Source organism: Coenobita brevimanus, chromosome 70 (genome assembly GCF_032717465.1).
Source record: "Coenobita brevimanus isolate Jiangsu-jjx chromosome 70, ASM3271746v2, whole genome shotgun sequence".
NCBI lineage: Eukaryota > Metazoa > Arthropoda > Malacostraca > Decapoda > Coenobitidae > Coenobita > Coenobita brevimanus.
In genome coordinates, this window is record NC_137023.1 from 36,807,285 (window position 1) to 36,818,463 (window position 11,179).

Consider the following 11,179-nt stretch of genomic DNA (forward strand, 5'->3'; position numbering starts at 1 on the left):
AGAGAGAGAGAGAGAGAGAGGAATAACTATGGTATGAATGAAACAAAGCGTAGTGTGTGTGTGTGTGTGTGTGTGTGTGAGAGAGAGAGAGAGAGAGAGAGAGAGAGAGAGAGAGGAATAACTATGGTATGAATAAAAAAAAAGAGTAATTGTGTGTGTGTGTGTGTGTGTGTGTGTGTGTGAGAGAGAGAGAGAGAGAGAGAGAGAGAGAGGGAGGAAAGGTCAGATCACCACCACCCAGCCTCCCCTACACATCCCGACAGAGAAAGTGTCGAGATAGTGGCAGCAAAAAAAAGTTAATCCCATGAAACTTGAGAAATATTCATGATTAAAAAGAAACCCGAGGTATGACAAAAAAAATAATAATAATCTTCCTTTCTGGCCCAGTGGTTGTAGGGGCGATGGTTGTAGTTGTGGTGGTTGTGGTGGTTGTATGGTTTCTACTGTAAGTGTGGTTTTGGGTAAAGTTCTGGTGGTTGTGTTGGTTGCATGTGTGGTAGTGAGGTTAGTTTTGGTGGTGGTGGTGGTGGTCGTTATGATGGTTGTGGTGGTGGTTGTGGTAGTATTGCTTTTTGTGTTGGTGGTTGTGGTAATGTTGGTTATGGTGTTAGTTGTGGTAATGTTGGTTATGTTGGTGGTTGTGGTAATGTTGGTTATGGTGGTGGTTGTGGTAGTTATGTTGGTTGTGGTGGTGGTTGTTGTAATGTTAGTTATGGTGGTGGTTGTGGTAGCTATGTTGGTGGTTGTGGTCGTTATGTTGGTTGTGGTGGTGGTTGTGGTAATGTTGGTTATGATGGTGGTTGGTGTTGGCTGTACGTTTTGTAGTTATGTGAGTTGTGGTGGTGATTGTGGTAGTTATGTTGATTGTGGTGGTGGTTGTGATAGCGATGGTAGTTGTGGTTGTTGCTGCGGTGGTTGTGTTGGTTGTCGTTGGTACGTGTGTTGGCTGTGAATGTGGCTGTGATGGGTGTATGTTGATTTGGATTGTTGTGGTGGTGATTGTGGTTATACAGTAGTTAGGATTTTTATTTTGGTTGTAAGGTGCTTGGTTGTTGGTGTAATTGTGGCTTTTGTTGTAGTGTGTGTGTGTGTGTGTGTGTTTGAGAGAGAGAGAGAGAGAGAGAGAGAGAGAGAGAGAGAGAGAGAGAGAGAGATCCCGGCATGAGTGGATGAGAAAGAGAAGAGGACAGGTAGACAGAGGGGTGAAGGTGTGAGTGAGGCAGGAAGGACACAGAGGTGAGGCAGAGGGCAGGGTAGGGAAAGGCAGGTGCTGGTTACCCTCACACAAGCAGAGTTGCATTTGTTACAAGGCAGGCAATGGTAGAGAGAGAGAGAGAGAGAGAGAGAGAGAGAGATTGGGAAGGGGATATAAGACATTGAAGATAGAACTGAGAATTTTTACTTTCCATGTTGGGCCAGAATTCACGTATCTTCACCATAAGCATAACTTCAGTATATTCGTGTCCTATAAATTCCTCCCATTCATGTCAGCACTGTCACAGCAGTTTTAAATGTCCGCAGCATTTCACAGCGATGGTATTGGGTATTGGTAGAAGATGGTGACTTTGAGGGCAAAAATTAGGGACAAGCCTCGATAAACTATGAACTGGATGGACTGCTCGCTGAGATTGGGCTTCTAGTTGATGTCTAGATCAGGATGCAGTTACCCCTTGCATTAAAGATCTGTATTTTAAAATGGGTTAATTCCTGCTACTTACTGACATTTTCTTCATTTTTTTTTTTTTTTAAGCTGAGGAGAAACTTTTCATACGAAGGGTTTAGACATAGCCTTCATTAACCATTTTTATCACCAGAGGCTCCCGTGCCGAGTAAACTCATCTGGCAGTAGCGAGAATAAGTTAAAAATGTGCCAATAGGTTGAAGGAGTTGGTAAAAACGGGTTACTGGGAGGGAGAGTGGCGTTAGATGCAATGTTTGAGGAGAAAGGGAGTGTTTGTGGCCGAGGATAGACTGCTTTGCACTGAGATGACGCAAGCAGAAAGGCAGGGAGAAAAGCAGACAGACAGGCAGGAAGGTAGGCAGACGGGCGGACAGGGAGGCAGGCAGGTGAACAGGTAGACAGACAGACAGGCGAGAAGGCAGACAGGCAGGGAAACGGACAGGCAGGAAAAATGGTAACTATGCAGGGAAACTTCTTGTGGTCCCAGTCTTGTGTGAGACCTGCGCCTGGTAGATTGCAGACCTAAATTGCCCTTCAGTCCGCCATCCTTTTTTCACGAGATAGGGAGGAGGTTCTGGGACGTTTGTATAACCAGGCAGTTAAGAAGTAGATGGTAAAAGTTGGAAGTTAGGAAGAGATAGATAAGTAAGATGGGAAACAGAACGTTAAATAAAAAGGGAGAGAGAGAGAGAGAGAGAGAGAGAGAGAGAGAGAGAGAGAGAGAGAGAGTTTGGTAGGTAGGTAAATAAGAGAGCAAGGTGAAGTGTTTGACAGAAGGAGATGGGGGAGGAAGGGAGGTGTAAATAGGAGAGGCAGGTAGGGTGGGAGGCGGGCCAAAGGGAGTTAATAAAAAACGAGAGACAGGTGTGATGGGGGGTAGACAGGGTGAAAATCAAGAAGCAGGCAAAGGGAGAAAAATGGAGAGAGCGAGAGAAGCACAGAGGAATGGAGGAGAGGCAGGCAGGCAGGCAGGGGAGGGCAGGCTGATAACGGACAGGCAGGTTAAGGACGGAGAGAACAGGGTTTAGGTAGAGATGTGTGGGAGGAAAGAAGGAAGGAAAGCAGAGGGGAGGCAGGGAAGGGAAGGGAAGGGGGGAAAGCAAGGAAAACAGAGAAACAAGGAGGGAGGAAAGCAGAGACGAGGCACAGATAAAGCAGAGTGGAGGCAAGGGAAAGCAGGAGGGATGCAAGGAGTGAGAAAGAAAAGGTGGAAGGGGTAAGGCAAGGGAGGCAGACAAGCATGAATTCAGGGAGGGAATGGTCGAGGATAAGTAAGGATTGAGAAGGGGAGAGGTAGGAAGGAGGGAGGGCGCTGCAGGGAAGGAGAAGGAGGAGAGGTAAGAATGGAGAGGCTTTGAGGTTAGAGAGAAGGATACTGCAGGGAAGGAGGGAGGAAGAGAAAGTGGGAAAGGACCGGGAAAGGAGGGTGGAAAAAAAAGGAGAAGAGGAATGGGGAAGGAGGGGGGGAGGAGAATGGAGGAATGGAATGGGGAAGGAAGGGAATGATGGAGGAAAGGTAGGGAGGGAGGGAGAGATGTAGGAAAGGAGGAAGGAAGAGAATAATGGTGATGGTGGAAAGGTGGGGAGTAAGGGAACAGTGGGATGGGCAGGAAGGGAAGGAGGTATATATTATTTTCATTTTATTTATCATACCGGGCTATTTTATTTGTTTAGGAGAGCCCCATAACAGTGAAGGAGTTAATGAAGGCTTTACCTAACTCCTCCACATGGAAAAACACTCCCAAACTCAGTAGAATCGTGTGGAGATAGCAGGGAAGGAGGGAGGGAGGGAGGGAGGGATGGAAAAGAGAGGTGAGATGGGGATTAAAGGGGAAGGGAGGAAAGGAAGGACAGTGCTGTAGGGAAGGAGAGAAAAAGGTAGGGAAGAAGGATAGGTAGGGATGAAGGGAGAAGGGAGGGAAGGAGGGGAGAAGGAGGTAGGAGAGAAGAGAACGCAGATAGTTATGAAGAGGGAAGAGAGGGAAAGAGGAAGGCAGAGAAGTAGGTGAAAAGAGAGGAAAGATGAGTCTGAGGGGAAGCAAGTGTTAGGTAGGGGAGGGGAAGGGAGGGGAACAAGAAGTTGGGAGGGGCTAGTGCCGGTGAGGCAGAGATGAAAGAAAGAGGGGAGGGAGGGAAGGGAGGAACCCAGGAGATAGGGAGGAAAGGAAGGGAGGGATCGTAGAAATAGGGAGGGAGGGAAGGGAGGAACCCAGGAGATAGGGAGGAAAGGAAGGGAGGGATCGTAGAAGTGGGGAGGGAGGGAAGGGAGGAACCCAGGAGATAGGGAGGAAAGGAAGGGAGGGATCGTAGAAGTGGGGAGGGAGGGAAGGGAGGAACCCAGGAGATAGGGAGGAAAGGAAGGGAGGGATCGTAGAAGTGGGGAGGGAGGGAAGGGAGGAACCCAGGAGATAGGGAGGAAAGGAAGGGAGGGATCGTAGAAGTGGGGAGGGAAGGACCCCGGAGGGCGAGGTCCAATAGAAAAGGAAGGAAGGTACACACTGGAGGTAAGGAGGGAGAGGAGAGAGGGGTCATGAGGGAGGAAAGGGAAGGCTCCGGGAGGGGGAAGAGTTGGGGTCCTGGAAGTAGTTAGGGAGGGTGGGAAGGAAGGAAGGTGCCCAGGAGATAGGGAGAGAGGGAAGGGAGGGGTCCTGGAGGTAGGTAAGGAGGAAGGGAGGGGACCAAGAGGCAGATGGGTAAGTAAGGAGGGAGGGAGGAGGGAGGAGTGTGGGTAGGTAGGTAGAGAGGGATGGGAGGGGTCCAGGAGTTATGGAGGGAGGAAGGGATCCAGGAGGTAGATAGGAAGGGAGGGAGGGGTCCTGGGGGTAGGTAAGGAGGGGAGGGAGGGGCTACGGCGGGTGAGGCAGGTTGGAGGAGTGGGACGTGAAGTGAGGTGAGGCAGTGTTGGTGTGGCCGTGGTGGAGGCAGCGTGTGCGTGTATGTGCGTGAGTGCGTGTGATGATAGTGACGCTGCGCCGGACATGTCACTTTCACCGGTAACACCTTCACTCCCGCCATACAGTGATAACACAGCACATTCCTACATAACACAACCATATTTTAAAGCAACACTACATCGATCACACAGAACACATAACATCCACACATGACACGACCCCGGACAGCAAAACACATCCATGCATAACACAGCAGAACACAACTACACATAACACAGCAGAACACAACTACACAACAGTCATATATAGCACAACCATAGATATCAAAGTCCCTTATAAAACAACTCATCGATTACATAGGACAGAATAAATAACATGCACACATAACACAACCCTGATACCACAACAACATTAACACGATTTCATATAGCACAGTCATATGAACACAACCCCCTATGGAAGTCCTATATCAGTCACATACAACTTAGCAACGTTACATAGCACAAAACAACCATACATAGCACAGCATCGGATAACACAGCCACATAATACCAAACCACGAATACAACAACCACGCTAACACATCGACACGCAATTACTCTATAAAACACACAGTAACGCAGCCAGGATAACACAGCCACACACCAACCCAGCCTCCCAGAAGACAACCACGTACTGGACAACCACAGTCCAGTATAGCCATCGTTAGCAGAACAGAATGAAGGACACCATAGTATTGAAATGGCTTCCAAAATATGACCGTGACACATAACACAAACAAGTCACATAAAAAAAAAAGAGAGGAATATTACTTGCAGAAAGGCGGTTTTTCTGCATATAATAAAATACCATCCATAGAACAGTCACATAAAGACATAAGATAGACAAGAATAGAACGTTAAAGAAAATAAAATAAAAGAGGATAATTTACAGAAAGCCGGTTTTTTCACACACTGGGCATTTCCTGCAAACAAGATCCCACAACCACTGGCAAAACTCACCCATCCCTGCCGGCTGTATGCGTGCTTCTTCACATTTCGCCTCGGTATTACGGACCCAGTGGTTGATCCGTCTAAATTTGCCGCTGATCCGTGCGAAACACAGCATAAGGATGGCCAGACGGATTTTGCCTTTTGACTGCCAGGAGTTCAGTGGACTGAAAACAAAAAAAAAAATCAGCCGGTGATAATTTGTATAATTCTCCCAGGTGTGCTAGAGAAAGGTTGACTAGAGGTATTATTAAAAGCCTCTGAATGCTTGTCTGTCACTCAGTTGAACCAATCTTTCAGTGTTAGCCTGTGCTAAATACCCAAGAGTACCAACCACAGTGGAAGGATTAAGGAGTGACTTCGGTGAATGGGAAGACCTGTGGAAAATCTAAGTATGAGACTGTGGAAAATTTGTGTGTATGAGTGAGGGTCGCGGTGGTGCAGAACAAAGTGATGTTATTGTCCTGGGAACAGGTGTCGAGTGGAAAAAGAAACACTGATGTTAAATGTACTAGTTGGTGCTGGTGGTTGGGCTTTGTTTGTGTTGGTGTATTTTATTGTTTGATGTGATTTTTATATATATATTTTTTCCTTTTTTTTTTTTTTTTTTTTTTTCAAGCTCATTCTTAGACCTTATCCCTACTTTTTTTTTTTTTGGGGGGGGAGGGAGGGTGTCAGGATGATCTTGTAACATCTCGGTGTATAATTAAAACATGAACAAGTACTGGTGTGTAAAGCCACGGGAAATACCAAGTGTGTTGCTGTGTTCTGATGTTTACGTGTTTATATATTATTACCGAGTCACACCTTTATTGCCTCATCGCTGGCGTAGGGGCCCGGGGCTAGGCTACTCCACCCAATAATGCGAGAATATCTAGTCACCCTTCCATGAGTAGCATTATGTGAGCAGTAAACTCCAATTATCCCTTGACTTTATATCCTTTGTGAACCACGTCCGGTCGGGGCGCCTTGACCCACTAGACCACCAGTATTGATGATTAAAAGGATTGTATGAGCAGGTGGTGGTGGAAAAGAAACGTAGATCAAGAACGAGTTGGAGGGGATTATGGAAGGTGTATAAGGGAGGATTCGTTGATGAGTAGGGACAGTAAGGGTGCAGGGAGGGAGTGGGTGTTGCAAGACGTAGGAGGAAGGAGGCATCGGATGATGAAACTTGGTTAGGTTAGGGGAACGGATGAAGCTAGATTAGACCAGACTAGATTCGGGTAAGCAGTGTAGATGAGGTCAGGGTAGGTTAGGGTAGGACAGGTTGCGTTGGGATACGTTAGGTTTCGTAAGGGTAGCTTGAATAACATAAAGGAAGGACTAATTGATGGTGATGCAGGTGTTACGGTGGTGGGTGCAGGTGCCATGAGGTGAGTGCAAGTACCTTAGTTGTGAGGCGGTATTGTGGGTGGCAGCAAAACCTGTCTTCTTAATTAGTACAGGTTTGGTGTTGAGGGCAAAATGTGGCTGTGTTGAGCTGAGTGTGGAGGTGTTCACGTCTGAGTTCGAGCCGAGAATTTTGAAGGAATGAATGAGGAGTGACTTGCTGTGTAAAGGTTAAATGAGTGAATGTTTCTGTGATCTGTTTTACTGGGCTCTCTCTGTTATTTCGTGAACTTGAGGGAAAAACCCATCTAGTTATATACGTTTGATGATGCCAGACGATTTTGTTGCATCTGCGAAACCATCCGAGGTCTGAGAGTCAGTCTTGTAGGTCACTTACTAACATACGCTTCCCTTTTACATTTGTGGGTCCTGTCTATCCCATTTTGCTGTGAAAGTTAGGGGGATAATAATAATAATAATAATAATAATAATAATAATAAAGCAAAGTGAAATCATATCTAAACTACATATGCAGCAAAACTAGATATATGTATTTCCGTATGATATATGGATATAGAAAACTAGAAATATATGTATATATATATATATATATATATATATATATATATATATATATATATATATATATATATATATATATATATATATATATTTGTTTAAAATGTAAAATGTTCCAATATTGCAAGAGCGAAAAAAAAAAAAAAAATCCCGCTGCCAAAATATTCAAATGTCAATATTAGGAAAGTCTGACCTCGAACTTTGTCCTTGATGGTTGACCTTTCTAGCACAAAATTTGCTGAAGTAATTTCTGGGTGAGCAGAAATTTACTTACAAGACTTAGTACATGTTTGATTACAATTTCAAATACCTGATTAAGATGTCTGTGTTTTACTTTGAGGTTTAAAGCGTGGGATAGGGTTGGGGTTGGGAATGGGGGAGGTAATTTTTATCACTAACAGTAATATTGGGCATGTGTACTTTCTAAGTCTTGTTTTGATAAATTTCAAGTCATTGTGTTACCTCCCTCATGGTCGTCTCCTGTTTAGTGTTGATGATGATGATGGTTGTAGTAGTAGTTGTAGTTGTAGTAGTAATAGTAGTAATGATAATAACAACAGCAGCAACACGACTAACGATAATAATAAAAATAATAATCTTAATAATTATAATATCAGCAATAATAATAATAATAGCAATAATAATAATAATGATAATAATAATAATAATAATAATAATAATAAGAACAATAAATAGTAAAAAAGTGAAAAAAGGCTCAGTCAGCATCAATTTATGTACCGTTACCCACAGAAAACCACAGATTCAATTTACCGTAATTATTCCAAGTGGATCAATAAAAATAAAAAATATCGACCAAATTAATGAAAAAAAATTGTCTCCCTCATTAACTACGGATTGTTCAGCGGTCGTGGCGTTAATGACACCGCGAAGGAGGTCATTTGGGGTGATTAGTGCATTTCAAAACGCATTTTTTTTCGTGTCGGTGAGGGTAATGATGAGTTTGTGATTAGTGGCATTTCGTGGGCATTGGCTCTGGTAATAGGTTCTTTTTCCTTATTATTTTTCTATACTTATTACCTTTTTGTCTGTGTCTCCTCATCTCATCGTGTTTATATACGGTATTATGACCCAGGCTCCTATGACTCACTCTCAGTTGAATAAAATCGTCTGGCGGTGATTGGAATAGAATGTATTACCAGAGTAGGGTGTAGTTAGATAGGGTGTAGGTAGATACGATGTGGTAGGCAAGGTGTGAGGTAGTATGTGAGGTAGATTGAGTGTGAGGTGATTAGAATGTGAGGTAGATTGAGTGTGAGGTGGTTAGGATGTGAGGTAGATTGAGTGTGAGGTAGTGTGTGAGGTAGGTAGAATGTAAGGTAGATACGATATGCTAGGTAGAGTGTGAGGTAGGCAGAGAATGAGATAGGTAGAGAGTGAAGTAGGTCGGATGTGAGGTAGATACGATGTGCCAGGTAGAGTGTGAGGTAGGCAGAGAATGAGATATGTAGAGAGTGAGGTAGGCAGGTAGGGTGAGGTAGACAGGGAGTAGCAGAGTGTGAGACAGAGCCTGGTAGAAAAATGTTATCAGCGGAATGCCAGACGCGATGCTAATTCAGACAGGCAACTTTTTGTTCGGCGGAAATCGAGACGTGGGAAGGGGGGAGAGATAGGAGAGGGGAGGGAAGGGGGGAGAGATGGGACAGGGAAGGGGGTTGAGAGATAAGGGGGAGAGAGAGAGAGACAGCGAGAAGGAATGAAAGGAAAGGGAGAGATGAGAGATAGGGGAGGGAAGAGAGGGGTGAGAGATAGGGGAGAGAGGGAAGGGGTAAGAGAGAGAGAGAGAGAGAGAGAGAGAGAGAGAGAGAGAGAGAGAGAGAGAGGAGGGAGGGATGAGGGACAGGGGAGAGAGGGAAGGTGTGAGAGATAGGAGAGGGGAGGGATGAGGAAACAGAGGAGATTGGAGGGGGAGAGATAGTGGAAGGGAGTGGGAAAGAAGAAAGGTTGAGGAGGGAGAGCCAGGGAATGTGAAGGGTAGGGGGAGGAAGGGATAAGAAGGGAAGGGGAGGAGAGGGATAAGTGAGGAAGTGAAGGAGAGGGAGAGTGGAAAAGAGAGGGAGGGACGTGGGTGGGAGAGGGGATGTAGGGAGTGTAACAAGAAGGGAGGGAAGAGTTACTCAGGGAAGGGAGACAAGCGAGATTGTTGGAGGAAGATGAAAAGATGTGGGAAGGAAGGAGAGGGTGTCCGAAGTGAGAGAGAGGAGAAGCAAAAGGGAGAGAAAAGTGAGGGAGAGAAGAGCCAGGAGGGAAAGGAAGAGAGAGAGAAAAAATAGTGATGTAGAGGAGTGGGAAGGGAGATTATGGATGGTGGAGGGGGATTAGGAGGGAGGAAAGGTAAAAGAAGAGAAGAAGAATGATTGAGGGGGATAAGGAATGCGAATGAGGAGAAATTGAAGGAAGGACAAGAAGAAAGAACGGAGGTAGAGGGCGAGTGATAAAGAAGGAAAAGAAGGCAGAAGAACATAAGAAAAGAAGGACGAAAAAGAGAGAGAGGATGGAGTTTGCAGGAAAGAGAGAATAATTAAGAGGGGAAAAAACAGGGAGAGAGAGAGAGAGAGAGAGAGAGAGAGAGAGAGAGAGAGAGAGAGAGAGAGAGTAAACAAGGAGGGAAGAGAGAGACCCTGATGTTGAAACCAGTGGAGTGTCATAAGCTGTGAATAACGTGTGATATTACTTTTTTTTTTTTTTTTTTTTTTGACCTTCGAATGTGAATGCAATATTGAGGTTTACATCAGATCTCCACTTCATTATTGTGATTTTTTACACAATGAATTTCTATTGAAGGTGACGTAACTACATATAATTTTCTGTGTGTGTGTGTCGTTTGTCTGTCTCGTCAGTCGTGTTGCCGGTTGCCGCATGTTGTGAGGGATCGTTTCGACAAAATACCTCCATGTGTTTCTCCTTACTCAGCAACGTCCTCGCTTCCGCCATATATTTCTCTTTCCTTTTTTTTTTTTTTCGTGGACCGTCTGTGACGAAAGTTCAACTAATGTTTCACCTCTTTACGTATCACTTACCATTGCTGGCTAATATTCCCAAGCTAAGAGACGCATCTTGTTTCCCTGCCCATATATGATGGAAAGTGACAGACATGATGTGTAAAGTCGACCCAGTGAAACAGTAGGCGAGATTTTGTCCACGACTTTTATTTTTTTTCCAACTACCCTCCTCTCCTACCTCCGCATATACTTTTTTCTCCTCCTTTTCCTTCTTCTACCAACACCCACTCAAGCACCTCCTTCAATAACACTCCCAGCTCACTTCTAGCCTCCCTCTTCTTCCAGCAACCCCACTCCAGTACCCCCTGCCAAAAACACCCCACTTCACCTCCGGACTACTTCGTCATCCGCAACGACTTTCGCACCTTCCACATACGAATACTGCGCCACTTCCTTCGCAACTTATCTTTCCACACGCATTCCTCCACCGTGTCTCTTCATCTCGTACTCGTGGTTTTCTATGTTTTTCCTCTTCCATTCTTCACAGTGACATACACCATGAGTTTATTTTTAATCAATGTATGTTGAAATTAAAGTAGATTTAAATTGCATTCCTTGTCAGTGATATTCTATTAACTATAGTTAAAATTTGTACACACACACACACACACACACACACACACACACACACACACACACACACACACACACACACACACACACACACACACACACTTGCTTGGA